Genomic DNA, 15,686 nt, shown 5'->3' with positions numbered 1-15,686 from the left:
TTACTTTTTATAGTCTCAATTCATCCTGTTTTGCAATAGAATTTCCACTTTTATGTGATGTTTTGGAATATTATTTTTCTTATTTTCATATGCAATATTTGATACGTTCTAAAACTATTATGGTGATTGTTAACGGGGTCAAGGATTATTTACTTTTGCATTCTTCATGGACAAAGACTAGCACACTAATCATTTGCATCACATTTTAACTTGCATGTCAGGGATTCTTGTGTTTATATGGTCATTCACACTCTTCGTTGTTTGTGCTAAGTTTTTTATTTGTGGTTTTTATTGTACTCGTACTGTTTAAGTGTGTCACATTTTGAGATTACCAACATGTCCAAGAAATTGTTTTCCCATGCTTGTTTGGTGAATCTGAGTCCCTCTGGGGCTGAATTTCTTTCCTGTTTTTGTCTAGATATATGAGACATTCCTGTAGCTGTTGTTCAATACTCTATGTTGATTTGTCTAGAAATGGCCTAATTGTTCTTAGGAGAAAATATTTGAAACTGACAATAAACTTCTCTCAGCAGGTTAAAGATTTTAGTTCACCCCGTCCTGTTTCCACTGTGGTTAAAGAGTCAGACACCATCATAGCCTTCTGCCCAGTACAGCCTTGAGGGCTCTGAATTCCAAATCAAGGGCTCCAGATAAGTTTTTTTTTTTAATTTGCTATTCTTGACTGATAGAAATCTATTAGCATGTAAGCTAAGTAAAAACATAATATATTAGTAAAATATGTTTAAATAGACATGTCCTGTAGTTTTGTTTGTTAGTTTGTTTTTAGTTTTTTGTTTTGTTTTTTATTCTTACTCTTTGTTCCTTGGGGGCCAGACACCTGGCTTTCAGGTGAGTACACGAGACTTATTCTTATTTATGAATACCCAGCCTTAGTTTGGCTTGTTTCTAGCCAGCTTTTCTTAACTTAAATTATCCCATCTACCTTTTGCCTCAGGGCTTCTACCTTTCTCTATACTTTTCATTGCTTCTTACGCCATGGCTTGCTCTGTGACTGACCCCTGGTGTCCTCTCTCCTTCTTCCCTTGTCCTTTTGTTCTCTCCCCTCTTCTCATTGTTCTTCTATTTATTTTTTCTGCATACCAGCCCCATCTATTTCCCTTTCCTGCCTAGTTATTGGCCGTTCAGCCCATTATTAGACCTGTCTGGTGTGTTAGGCAGGCAAAGTAACACAGCTTCCAAGAGTTAGACAAATGCAACATAAAATAATGCAAAACCTCTTTGTATCATTAAACAAATATTCTACAGCATCAAAGAATCTAAGACATCTTTAACTAATATTCCTCAATAGTGCCCTGCATAGGTGTACAATGGTACTCACAGAGGGAATAGATTATTAAATAAAAATCCTTGTGCTAGACATGGGATACCTTCCCATGTGTTAATTGGTCATGGAGGTCTCAGTGGCAGCCAAGACAACACAGCCTATCATCGTTTTTCTTGGTTACGAAGACAGCAAATGATAGGTAGAGAGGTAGTAAGACATTAATGCTGAAGATAGCACTCATAAAGAAACATAAAGAAATCAGTCTCAACTGAACAGGAAATGCTCTCTGATGGCCACTTTACATAGTACCAGAAAGTATTATGTAAGTTCCTAGGGAAGAAGAGACACCAGTGACCTCTCCCAGTCCTACAATAATGATCACCCTTGCAAGATGTGCCCATGGGTACATAGTGACGTGATGGTTTTGGGGGGTAACGAACTTGTTACTCTGTAATTGGATTCTTGGGAGCTATTTCATCTGTGGTTCTATAAAACCTGGTCAAAAATTCATGAATGGGACTATCATACGCCCAAGGGAGGAACCAACTGTTGCATTTTAATGGTTATGCTGTCAAAACGCCTTTTAAATATTTATGTTTATGTCCATAGAATGGTTGCTGCTCTCAACTTGTCAGAGCAGCTTCTTCTTACAGGCAGTTTTAGTTAATGCAGAGATTCATTAATGGGACAAAATGCCAAGTATAAGTAACTGCAAGTTTTCAATTGTGGAGAGTCAATCAACTGTATTATGCCACCCCATCCTCAGGGAATATTGTGGAAGAAGGGGGCAGAAAGAATGGATGAGCTGGAGGATGGGGAGAGGATCTGTGTAATGACATCTGGATATGGCCTGGAACTCATTACAGCACCTGTGCTTACATGTAGAAGATCCTGTGTGGCAAGATCGAGCCAGCTTCCCCCACAGATGATAGGGAGCATCAGAAGCCTCATGCATGGCAGAGGATCTTCAGTGTTTAGCCACTGGTAAATGTCCATCATCCAGTCAATGCACCCATAGCTGTGCTCATGCAAGCAACTTAGTGGGTAAGAAACAGAAAGACGAACAAGGGGAAGGGGATGTGTTAGGAAGAAGGGATCTAGAGAGTAGGATGAGAGTTAGAGAAAGAAATGGGAGGGTTCTATATACATGTATATCTCAGTTTGTGTGTGTGTGTGTGTGTGTGTGTGTGTGTGTGTGTGTGCGTGCGCCTGTGTAAAAAATTATCAAAGAATAAATTTTAAAACTGATAAAAGATTTCTCCTTTTACCTCAAGCTCTCATTTTGGGATCATTCTTTTTTAAGCTATATCTTTAGAAGTTCTTCCGGCTGCTCTGTGGTAGAGAATCGTACTGCTGAGGGAGGGAACAGTCAGTCTCTCGGGGTTTGCCTGCTTCCTTTGATGGCCACACACCCGTGTGTACATGAGAGGCACTAATTTTACTGAAGACAAAGAAGACATGAAATCAGGAAAAAAATGGAGTTGGGGTGACAAAGAGAAGTTGGAGGAAAGTGGTCATCGTGGATATGATAAAAAATGTGGACTTAACATAGTGAAGGGAACCCTGATGGCTCTTTGTCTTGGGGAGGGGTGGAGTGGGGGTATGGGTGGAAGGGAGGGGAGGGAAGGGGGATGAGGAGGGAAGGAGATGGAAATCTTTAATAAAAAAAATGAGGAAAAAAAAGTGTATGAAAATGTCAAAGAATAAATAAAAACATTATCAAAAATACAAGTTGTAACTTATATTTTTGTTCATGGATTTGTGTATAGTGACTATAGTGTGTTGACCACCTACCTCTATGCCGGGCTCTGTTATTTGCTCCTCCCCTTATGGAAACTCCTATTTAGCATATTTATACTTCCTTATTCTATCCCACATTACACTCCTATTTTCCTTCACTTTGCTTCTTTAGACACACAGTATATGTAGTTTCCTCAGAACCGTCTATGGGTTTATACAGTTCTTCCTTTCATTATATATCAGCGTGCAATTCCACCTATATAGGGAACTTTTCTCATTTCCATGGGTTCTTTTTCTGACCGGTCCCTTCCATTCTTGAAGTCTTAGGATCATTCTCTTTCAATGTAAGATTTTTTTTATCAATTCCTCAGATTTTGATAATATTCACCCTCTACTCCTCTCCCAAGTCCTCCATGATGCATTGTATTTTTATTTTATACATTTTAAGGTAATTACTTCGTGGTTCTTACATGGTGTTTAAATTTGTGGATGTCTTAGAGGCTCAGTTCTGCAGCTTATTCCCTGTTTTCACTGCTGTCCTCTAGGAAGTATGGACCTGTTAGTCCAGAACTTTGGTTGCCAGCTCCTATTTGGGTCTGAATCTGTGGTTATTGTGATGATCTCTAGCTAGAAGATATGTCTCCTGAGAACTTTTACATTTGTTTTTTTCATGGACTGTGGAGAATTAGCAACTTAAGACTACTTTAATTTAATTTAATGTTTTGTCATGGGTTCTTGAGCTTCTCAGGTGTCCAAGTTCACAGGTCTGAGTTCACAGGAAGGCGAGCCTGAAATGGCAAACTCTCAGGAACTAATTCTTTCTCCATTAGAAAGCAAGTAAATTGCCTCTCTTTTCAGAAAAGCACTTGCTTTTCTATCTTCCACTCTTCTCAGTACTTATTCCTATTTGCAAAGGTCTAGACTGATGGTGTGTCTAGATGCTCACCTTCATCAAGATGAGCCAGAACTGCCTCCTGCAAGTCACCTTATCATGGCTACATGCACACTGTGGCATGCATAATCACACAAGGCATGAATTTATGCACATGCATGCACAATTTTTAAAAATTCTTATTCTTTTTTTGGTGCTGACAATCTTTAGGCTACCTAAGCAACCGGGAAGGTTTTGGTTCAATCTGTTTTTCTTTTCCTCCAGAAGTCATATATATTAATTTATTTCTGTTAAGTCTGTATTTGTATTGATAAAAGTCAAAATTATGGTCTTGCTTCTCTTCGGTTCATTTTCTGCTTTATTTATTTTTCACATATATTATCTGTGTTTCTCTGATGCTCACTTATAATGTAAAGAAGAGTCTTCATATATGAACACAAATGCATCTGCACCCCCAGGATAAGCTGCTGCATGAAAATGGATGCCTTTTCCTCTCCGCTGCTGCGAATCAACAGAAAACACTGATTCTGGTAGGAAGGAGGCCATTAGGATTTTTAAAACAGAGCAGACAACTCTACAATAGTTGAATAGTTCAACTATCCTGAACTATCTTGAATAGTTCGCTGTCTCCTGCACCCCCTTATTTAATATAAGTTTCTGTTTAAACTCAGCATTCATCCAGGCAAAGCTATCAGAGTCCCATTTGTTTCTGCCATTACCTAGGTTAGGAGGACAGGTCCAAAGTAACAGCCACCTTGTCCTTCTAAGCTGTTTACAAGTCTTATGTCCTGGTTTGAACACAGTCCGAAGGTCTTGTCTCTTTAGTGAAAGTGTTATTTGGTGGAATTTTCAAGACTGTGATTCCGACTTTTTAGGACATTTTTATCCTGCATGGTATCTGCTAAAGTCGGTGCAAGTGACTGGTCTCCTTTTGCTTTCGTTGGTACCAATTTTTCAGTTTTGGAAGATTTGCTCTACAATCTGTGGTTTGAGGCTGTGTAAAAAAACAGAATTTTTTTCCTGATTTTTTTTATTTTGACTTGGGTTCTCAGGAGAATGTCAGTTGTAAGCCATGGTGTCCTTCTCCTGTGCTTCCATCTGCCCATGTTCTCCTTCTGTTTTCTGCTGATGCCGCCATCCTATCTGCTACAGAAAACACGGCACATTTTCTGATGCCTGAGGCCTCAGGCCCACGGTTTACATCAAAACCACATCCCTCCAATGAGTGCTAATAATTTCAAATAGGGAACAAGAGAAACCTCTGGTGCTTCTCAGTCCTGTAATTTGTGCATCGTGTTCAGTGTCTGGACCAGGACTGCTGTTCAAGTCAATCTGGTGGAGCAAGGTCTGCTGAGCGGCCTGACTGCTGGGTTCCTACACTTAATCCCTTTGTCCTATTGATCTGTAATCAGGACAGCTTTCAAATGTCAACAGACTTGAAATACTGTAGAATTTCATAAATGTCTTTGGTGACAACAGTGCTTTGTAAAATGAGGTCTGGTTACACAAGTCATCTACGTGAACAGGAACTTGGCCATGGGAACCAAACACAGGCCCTTAATTTTTTTACCACAGTATTTCTATCTAAATGAACCCACCAACCACAGAACAAATTTACTATTCCATCAATGGTGCCCCTAATAGTCTATTTATGTTTCCGTTTATATGGAACAGGAATGGTAACTTTCAACTACTCACTGTATGCAATTCATTTCCATTTCACAGAAAAGGCAGAGTAAGTACAATGACTATTTTCCACCACAAAATTTTTCATCTCTTCCTTGCTTGTTAATGAAAATGCAGGTAAGGTGGGCTTGGGAGATAGGTGGTTTTAGTGGTTTAAGAATTTGCAATGCAAAGCAGATAACCCAAGTTCAGATCCCTTGAACCCATGTAAAAGCCAGATATAGCAGTGTGTGTGTGTATATATATATATGATATATATATGTGTGTGTGTGTATATATATATATATATATATATATATATATGATCCCTGACCCCTATGGTAAAAGACTCTATGGAAGTTCATGGTCCAACTACATATATGCAGAAAACAATGATAAGAGACCATGTGTGTAACAGGTTGGGAGGTGAGGACAAAAACCTGTTGTCCTCTGACCTCCATGGCACACACACGTTATCACTCATACATATTAATACACACACACAATACATGTAAATTAAATGTAGGTAAACTAGCCAACAATATGTAAAAGAATAAATAAGGAAATTTTGTGTCTGCTTTCTTAAAATTGCAGTAAGTCTATATTTCTTTTATTTCCTTTTAATCTACATCTTATGTCACTGTGAAATCTTCCTTCAGTCAAAAATCTAGGAACTTTTTATTATTTTTAAATTCATACTATTTTCCTCTGGGGAAAAAAAGGACAACAATTGCTCAATTTTTAGCATCGTTTTAAGAATATGCAGTAACTCGTGCAGGGTCACAGCAGTTGGCAATCCCTCATACATCCAATGGCCAGTTACCTCTCAAATGAAGTGGAATTTTCTCTCTCCAATAACTGTCTGGCATTGTGCCATTTCTGTATAGTGAATATGAATTCAGTTCTGCTTTAATGTCTGTTTTGGGAGATGCAAAAATTGTCTTAAGGCTAATAATATACTTGGAAATAATTTGAGAATCCATGCCCCCCTTTGTCTGTATATATCCCAACTATGAGATGGGCAAGACCACACAAAAGAAATGAAGGACACGTCTCTGTTCCCAAACTCCTCCCAGCTGCTGCACTTTTCTCTCGTGGTTATTATAATAGCCACAAACTTCATATCCGGTTTTTAAACCTTTAAAATGATTTCAGAAAGCCCCTCTGCTAAACAAGCACACGCAAAGCGGATAACCCTCCCTTCCACAAGCCAACTGCCAGCCTTGTTCAGCTTGGACTCCATAGCTAAGAAAGTCATTATTCACTTCTCAGTCGTGTACCCTGTGTCAAACCACTACCAGTTCCAGAAGATTCTTGTTTGTACTTCCTCGATGTTACTGACAGTTTTGAAAGTTATACTTCTCGATTTTCTCACAATATTTAAGGTCTTATTATAGTCTCAGGACTATGGATGTAGCTCAATGAAACACCAGTTTAAAGTATACAAAACTGTGGAAACAATATATGGTGTTGGTGTGTGTGTGTTTGTGTGTGTATGTGTGTGTGTTACATTTATATATATTCATATGCAATAAAAATTATACAAAGAGACATACTTTATGCTTTATCGAGTTAGTTCTTCTGATGATAATGCCTTACAAAATATTTATCTAATGCTAAAGTCAGGATACCGGCATGGAAATGATCAAGGTTCAGAACAATCCATTACCATAGGAGCCCCTGCTCCTGTTCTTTTACTGACAGTCTCACTTCTTGATCTCCTTTCCTGCCTCCAGCCCTTGTCAACAACTAATCTTTTCTCCATCTCTGCAACCCTGGTATTTCTAGAATGAGCAACAAATAAAATATATATGATGCAAGCTTTGGGGAAAATGACGTTTCCCAGAATAATTCCCTAGATATTCACTGGAGTTGTTGAATACGTAAATAATGTAAGTTTTATTACATAAATACCATGGGATTTTTAGACCAGAGTCTAAATTAATAATGGGACCTCCTGAAACTGAAAAGCTTCTGTAAAGCAAAGGACATGGTCAACAAGACAAAACGACAGCCTACAGAATGGGAAAAGATTCTTACCAACCCCACATCAGACAGAGGTCTGATCTCCAAAATACACAAAGAACTCAAGAAACTGGTCATCAAAAGAACAAATAATCCAATTAAAAAAAAAATGGAGTACAGATCTAAACAGAGAACTCTCAACAGAGGAATCTAAAATGACTGAAAGACACTTAAGGAAATGCTCAGCATCCTTAGTCATCAGAGAAATGCAAATCAAAACAATGCTGAGATTACATCTCACACCTGTAAGAATGGCCAAGATCAAAAACACTGTCCATATTCTTAACAATATCTTATAGATAAATTTTCATTTTCATTTTAATGAAGCTCAACTATATAACCTTCTTTAAAATGACTCCCTGGTGTTGGAACCTACTGCGTGATTTTACATAGCATCGCCAGTTCTAGACACACACACACGTGCTGCCTTACAATATAATTGCCTGTGTTTTTGGTGAAAGAGACATGAAGAGTGTGAGAAGAGTGTGCTGGTCGGAATGAGATGTCCCCAATAGTTCTGGAATTTGAATGCTTGGTCCTTAGTTGGTGGTTCTGTTTGGGAAGGTTTAGTAGGCATGGCTTGGGTAGAGGAAGTGTTTCTTGGAGGAAGACTTTGAGACTTTATAATGACTTGGGCCATTTCAAGCTTGCTTTCTATGCTTCCTACTTGGGATTTAAGATGCTAACTCTCAGCTTGCTTCTCCAGCAGTTATGAATGCCCGCTGCCGAACCTCCCTGCTGTGATGTGTACAGACCTTTGTATCTCTGGGACTACAGACTGCCCCCAACACACACATAAATCCTTCGTTCTAGATTGTGCTATATACTGTTTTTTTCAAAGTAAAAGAAAAGAAACTAATACAGACAGTAACTTCACTACCTTCAAGTTAGTTACCATTAGTGCCTTTAAAATCTTAAAAGTTCAGTTAATTCTGTAGTTACATAGACAAAAGTTTGAACATGGACTTTTCGGTTTTATATTTCATGAAGTTGTCAATTCTCTACTTAGTTTGATGATACTACTGAGACTCTTGGGAAATAATCCCGTGAGTTTTAAAGATTCGTTCTGTCCACAGCAGCATACTATTTTAGCCACTAGTCCTAATAATTAGCAGGAAAATATCTGTCAATGAGTTTAAATATCTCATTGTAAGATGCTTTTATCTCCCTGATTTTCAATTAGGCAAGAACTCTTTCATAGCAGAAAGCTGAATGTTCTCTCCAGCCCCACAGGAAAGATACCACTTGGGCTCTGAGACCCATTACGAGAGTCACCTTTTTACCTCTTCTGACCAGGGCTTCCCCAGTTGCAAACTGAACAGTTTAAATGCAGAACACTATCAGCCTCATAAAACATGAGACCTGTCTGGCCAGCGCAGGCACAGTAATCTCACTTTTAGGAGACTGCCACTGTGCAGTGGGCTCAGCCATTCCCTGGGAAAAAAAAAAAAAAACAAAAAAAACCACCACATCAGGCCTGTTTACTTTCCAGTTTCCTGGGTTGCTGAGTGCTGGCCTCGAGTTCTGTCTGTCCCTCAGAAAGGAAAAGCAGGGAGGAAAATAAATTATTACATAAAACAAAGACTATATTATTTGGCACATATGTTATGATTTACCCCATTTTGTCCTCTGAACAAGAGATTGTCTGCCTTCAACTTTTCCAGGCTTTTAAAATCCCTCTTTATAGTCTGTGCAGGCAACTTAATGAGGACCATTTGGGGCACACAAGAGAAATGATGTCATTTGGGCCTTCTCCTCCCTTTCCCTTTCTAACTGTAGGATACAGTCTACCTCGAGCAGAACAAAATCTGTGCACACAGTCTCAGCCCTATTAGAGTGAAAGCTTGGTTTCCTTAGGATACCAAATATGTAAATATTTTACCACATACTTTCGTCATTCCATTACGCCAGACTATCCTCTTGTACTTACTGCAAATATATTGAGCCCCAAGGTACTAGGCATTATACTAAACATCTCCATTTTACATGTGCACTCACAACAACTTGCAATGATAGCATGCACTGTTCCAAAAGTAAATGTCGGCCTTGCCTCGTTATATACCCACAGCATTCCTGGAACTAGGAAGAAGGGCAAACTGGCCTTCAAAAGTTGAGTTTTAAATTTAGTGAGCACTTGTTTAACATACACCTTTACTAAAATTTGCACTGTAGAAATCTGTATTTATGTAAGCTGCATACAAAGGAAATATAACAGGTACTGAGATGTGACCACTTCCTGATATCTTACTATTACTTATGCTCATGAACTTATGTACAGCAGTTCTACCTGTTTGGGGAAAATGCTATGTCATTTTATCCTCTGGTCACCTCCTCCCCCTGGAAACACTAGGTAGTTGTATTCTAATGGTCAAGGCCTCCACATTCCACTTTGTTTGCTGTTACTTTGTGACTCAGAATCACAAATATTTGCAACATGACGTAAAAGAATGCTATGATTTTTATCACAGCCTACAGTAGCCATGCTTTTCTATTAGACATCATATTTCAAATATTATTATATTGACTCTAAGTTTTATTAATAGCTGCAAATACAGAGAAATTACTTGAAAGCCAAAAGCTTCATGTCTTGAACTATGATAGAGACCAGAAATGTCTTTAAGTTAAATGTGTTTCTTCAATGTTATAGAAGGAAACATATTCAACCTGGGGACCTGAGCTCTGAATACCATGTAATCACACACACATACATGTGTTATATGGTGGTAGTTTGAGAAGCAGAAGCTTTTATAAGCAAACAAATATGTGTGTTACCCTCAAGATGTCCTGCTTCAGATATGTTCCAGAAGCATGTATACTGAAATCTAAGAGTGGTGGCACTGGCTGCAGCGAGTTGGAGTTCTCTCTGAAATCACTATGCCATACTAAATACAAAAGCAGGACTGCCCATGGAACAGGACTCAGTGACCTTGGGTAGAGAACTGTACCTGTCTTCAGTGTCATATTGAGCTGGGAATTAAGAAACCTGAAACAACATAAAAAACAGGAGAGGCCACGGAAGTCAGAACAGTCCCTGAGAAGTCCCTATTGAAACTGGTCAGTAGTCCCCAAAGACACACTGAATTTCAAACAAACAAACAAGCAAAGCACCAGGTATGGAAAGGCTTGAACATGACCATAACAGAAAAACAGACATGTGGAATAGACAAACATGGCAAAAGTAAGTCATGCACTAAGAGTTACCAGGAGACTAACACTCCATCTGCTAATGGAGAAATTGGAAGTCTCGCCTCTGAATTGAAGAACTGTTGACTCTGGGGTCCCTTAAGTGGAAGAAATTTAAGAAGACAAAGTCAGCAGTCTTTTTAGGAGTGGTGATCTGGGTAACACTGTGATGCTGTGCTGCCAACACTAGCCCCAGCTAGGGTCGATGGGCATGGAACAAACCTGATTTCTCTCATTGATATTGATTCCAATGACTGACAGATGTTCGGCAATAGGCAGGCATAAAGCCAATATTGATAACATAATATTTAAGTGGTTATCTTGCATTAATCAATGAAAGATGCCAGACATGTTAAATCTACTAGATGTTTAGATAGATTTTCAATGTGAATATTCTAGTATCTTTTCCCGTGACATTTTCATTATAAGATCTCTCTCTCTCTCTCTCTCTCTCTCTCTCTCTCTCTCTCTCTCTCTCTCTCTCTTCTCTCTCTCTCTCTCTCTCTGCTCTTTGGTTTTGAGCAGTTACTGTGAATGAATTTAGGGTTCAATCTATCTCTGCCACTCTCTCACATATTGACAGTTTTTGAGCCACAAAATACCCGCAGTTCATCTCAACATCTGCAGTGAGAGAACTCCACAATTCTAAAGTTCTAAGTGCAACAATCCAAAAGAAAACCCAGCCTGCAAAGCAACATTATCCCATTTATTCAAGTGGCCAAATAGTCAATAGCACTTAATCTTCCTTGAGAGAAATCTTCATAGCGATCTTTGAAAAATGCCAGACCTAGAGGGTGGTGTGAAGGACATTCATGACTTAATGTGCCAGGTACCTTTCCCATTTGCCTCACTGACACACAGTACAGGGAAGAAAAATGCTACAAAACCCTCCCTAGTGATTTCCTAGGGGATTTTCACAAAGACATCTTGTACCTTTCAAACTGCATTGCTGTATTTGACATTTAGTTGTGGGAGAGATTACAATTTATTCCTCAATTGAGCATGCTCTTCCCACCCACTTGGTGAGTTACAATTTCAGGCATAGACTTGCATAACAAATCTATTTCAAGACACTGTGTTCACATCTATTCTAAAGTAAACAGAGTTCCTAAGTGTAGTAGGAGACTGCTTGTTCATTTCCCAGTCACCGAGACCCAAAATAATCACACAGAAACTGTATTAATTAAAACACTGCTTGGCCTATTAACTCAGACTTCTTATTAACTAACTCTTACATCTTAAATTAGCCCATCCCTATTATTTAGTATTTTACCACGAGGCTCGTAATTTACTGGTAGGGTTGTGGAGTGGGCATCTTTCTCCTTGAGGCAGCTACACGGCATCTCTCTGACTCCGCCTTCTTTTAGCCTCTATCTCAACTTGGAGTTTTCCACCTGGCTTTACTCTGTTAAAGCATTGGCTGAAAGCAGCTTCTTTACTAACCAATGGCAGTAAGACATATTCTCAGAATACAGAGGAATATCTCACATCATCTAAGCACTGTTATTGATTATTATTTGTCATAAAGAAATTTACATAAAAGTTGCTATCTAAGTAGTTACCACAAAACTGATGGATTGATTTTTTTTTTTGAAGCTCTAGGAAATCTGTTGCTAGTCATGATGGGATTTTACACACATTACTTGACAGTGGAACCAATGAGAAGTCTATGACATTTTCAACAGGGAACATCAGCTTTGAACAATAGAAAAAAATGAGTTTAAGTAGCTAAATGCTCTCTGATAGGGACTTGGGGTTTAGTAATTGAGGAGTGGCTAGATCTCACCAAAAGGAATCTTGTTTTTTGGTGCACACACACACTCTTCACAATAAGCTAAACAACAGTAAGAGAATCTGGGAGATCACATGGAAAGAACATCTTTATCCTAAGGAAATGGAAAGCCATTGGTCAGCCATTGGCTGTATGCCTAACTCACCTATGCTAAATAAACATTGCCTTTGACATAGTTGTTTTGTCTAATAATGTGTTAACCACAGTCTCTCTGCTAAACCTAGGTGACATGTGCATTTGTCAACCATGTACCGAGAGGGGGGTCAAGCTGTAGTACCTTGATAGATACTATAGTTGAGGGAACTTTAGTCACATGATCTAAGACTTATCACCCATCATTACTGTTCATGTTGACTAACAAACACAATAAATACTGGTCAAGGATAGCTAAATTCTGGATATATGTATCACTATTGGACTATGACTCTTTCAGCCAGTAACCTAACCGCCCTGAGTTGAGAAGGAATTATCCTTTCTAGCTTTACTGACAAAGCTCATGTGCTTTGGAATTAGGTTGCGCTGAAGGAAACAAAAATTAGTGTGATTACCCTAACTTGAACTGCTACAGTAAATGATGGGTAGGCATTGTTCCTAGGGGTAATTCTACCGGTGAAAAGTAAGGCACACCATTCCACGGGGATCTTGGGACAATCCTGTTTACTTCTTCATCTCAGTTCTGTTGTAATTTGAAAAGATACCAGAATTATAGATGGAAGAGCAAACCATTAGGGGGTGAGGAAAGAGCTGAGGTGAAGAATGGGAATTTGACATGGATGACGTAAAAATAAGCTTCAAATGGTCTTAATCTCTCCAAGAAGATGAGCAGAAGTCACTTGTCTACTAAGCCCCTGAAATGTTAATATTAATAGCATAACTTGAAATGACCTGAAAGACAAAATAATATGGTGATTTTTAACTCTCTCTTTCTCTCTCTCTCTCTCTCTCTCTCTCTCTCTCTCTCTCTCTCTCTCTCTCTCTCTCTCTCTCTCTCTCTATCGCATTTATGTGTTTGTACTTACCATAGTTCATGTGTTCTGTAGCGGTTAGAGGTCAGAGGACTCTGTGAAGAAATCTCCTACCATGTGGGTTCCGACAATTGCCCTCAGGTGGTCAGGGCTGATGGCCAGCCATCTTCCCCACTGAGCCATCTCTCAAGTTCATACTGATTTTTGAAGATTCAAAACTAATCAAGATACTGTTCTCATCTTCTACATCAATTATATGTTAAGATGAGTATGGTTTTGGTAAAAAGACATATTATTTCTCTCACCTCTTTTCTCTTCCTTTCTTTCTTTTTTTTTTAACATTTTAAAATGCAACCATTAGGAAATTTGGGGTAACGTATACACCTTATATCATATTTCAGTGTAGGGAAGTGCCAGTTTGAACATCTCACTGACCTTATATTACAGATTTATTTTTATTGTCTTTCATATTTAAGCAATAAGGCCAAAATTGAAAGAGTGGCCTGAAAGTATAAAGAATGAAGTAGCATGTCTGAAGTGTGAAAAACATGTCATTGTGCCTGGAAATATGGGTTTATGTCAAATGTGTACTGTGTGTGCTCAAAGTACAAGTGTACATTAACTAAAATATAAAGCCCACCTTTGTGTACAATGAATATATGATAATTCAAATACTTAAAAATACAAAAGTCCTCTCAAAAATGTGTACACATGTTTGCATCTGTTTCTTGCCTCGTCATGAGTCAAGTAAATATTAAACTTGCCATTTTGCTTCATTTTTCTCACCAAGGCATTTTTCTCCTTTACCTTTTTTTCAAATTAAGGATAACTTGACTTCTAAAAATAAGAAAGAAGTGCAAAATTTTATGCTTCTTTTTGCTTCTTCTAGAGCAGAGAAATAAATAAACTCTGGATGATTCGCAGGGACGGCTGGAATCTAATGATTGATTACAGTTGCCACTGTGAGCAACTGAGCAATTTACAAGTGCTCCTCCCTTTAAAAACTGGGAAATTTCTGGATCATTTGCCAGGTACTTTTGATGAGCTAAATTTATTCACAGAAGACTCAATGCACATACCCACTGAATCTATAAGATACTTAATACTGAGTATAATCAAAGGCAATTAAAATCCACTAAATATAAGTCAAACTTAAAATTCATTGAATCAAAGTGTTTTAAAATTTGATAATGATATTAGCAAGCATGTGAAGCATACACACCCTCTGGTAGAGGCATCTGGGGGTTCAACTTAGAAAGAAATGCAGCAATATCTTAGGAGACTTGACACTATGCTGCCCAACCTTGTAATTCCTCTGCTGCAAATACAGGGAAAAGGATGTTCATTATTATTTATATTATAGTATATTATTTTTATCTGGTATAGCCTAAAAAATCAAATAAAGAAATTTCAGAAAATAATACTACCAACTGATCCAACAACATTTCTCAATAAGATGATAAATAACAGATTGACATACATGTATAGAAAATCTATAGATATAGACATGTCTGCAAAGAAAAGGAAATCAACAAACCTGAAAAATAACTACATAACCATTTTGTTCCTCATAGCCAAAGTGCGGGGTCAGTCTACATGCCAATCAACAGATGAATGGATTAAAAATTATTTTACGTATATATAAATAATATATATTATAATACACACATACATATATATATATATATATATATATATATATATATATATATATATATGCTGGACTGTTACTCACCATAGAGGAGAATGTATTATTGTTATTTGCATGAAAATGAATAGTGGTTATCAACCAATGCAAAATTATAGAGATACAAAAATATAAGTATTCCTTATTTATATTATATGTAGAAAAAACAAACATGATTTTTTAAAAAAAGGATGAACTTTTTGAAAGGAATGAGATGTATAAAGGGTAGTAGGGGAGGTGAACAAAAAAACTAAGAACAGTGCATGCATGTTCAGAAGTTCCATGAAGTGAAATCTGTCAGTTCATTGAATTGGTATTATTTAATATAATAAAATTAATAAACATATATGAGGTCCAAATATGTTGAATGAAAAGAGATATTCAAAGTGTTTTTAAGAAAACACTGTAAAGTCTATGGCTAGAAATAATAATTGGAGATATAAAAAGCAAAC

At 37.8% G+C, this 15,686-nt stretch overlaps 1 protein-coding gene across 1 annotated transcript in view; it reads left to right on the top strand.

Moving 5' to 3' along the window:
* Positions 1 to 15,686, top strand: part of LOC119809110 (calmodulin-like protein 12) — a 150,027-nt gene that overhangs the window by 45,541 nt on the left and 88,800 nt on the right. The gene's annotated exons all lie outside the window — the stretch shown is intronic.

This window comes from Arvicola amphibius, chromosome 3 (genome assembly GCF_903992535.2).
Source record: "Arvicola amphibius chromosome 3, mArvAmp1.2, whole genome shotgun sequence".
Classification (NCBI taxonomy): Eukaryota; Metazoa; Chordata; class Mammalia; order Rodentia; family Cricetidae; genus Arvicola; species Arvicola amphibius.
This window is presented reverse-complemented; position numbering and strand designations above follow the sequence as displayed.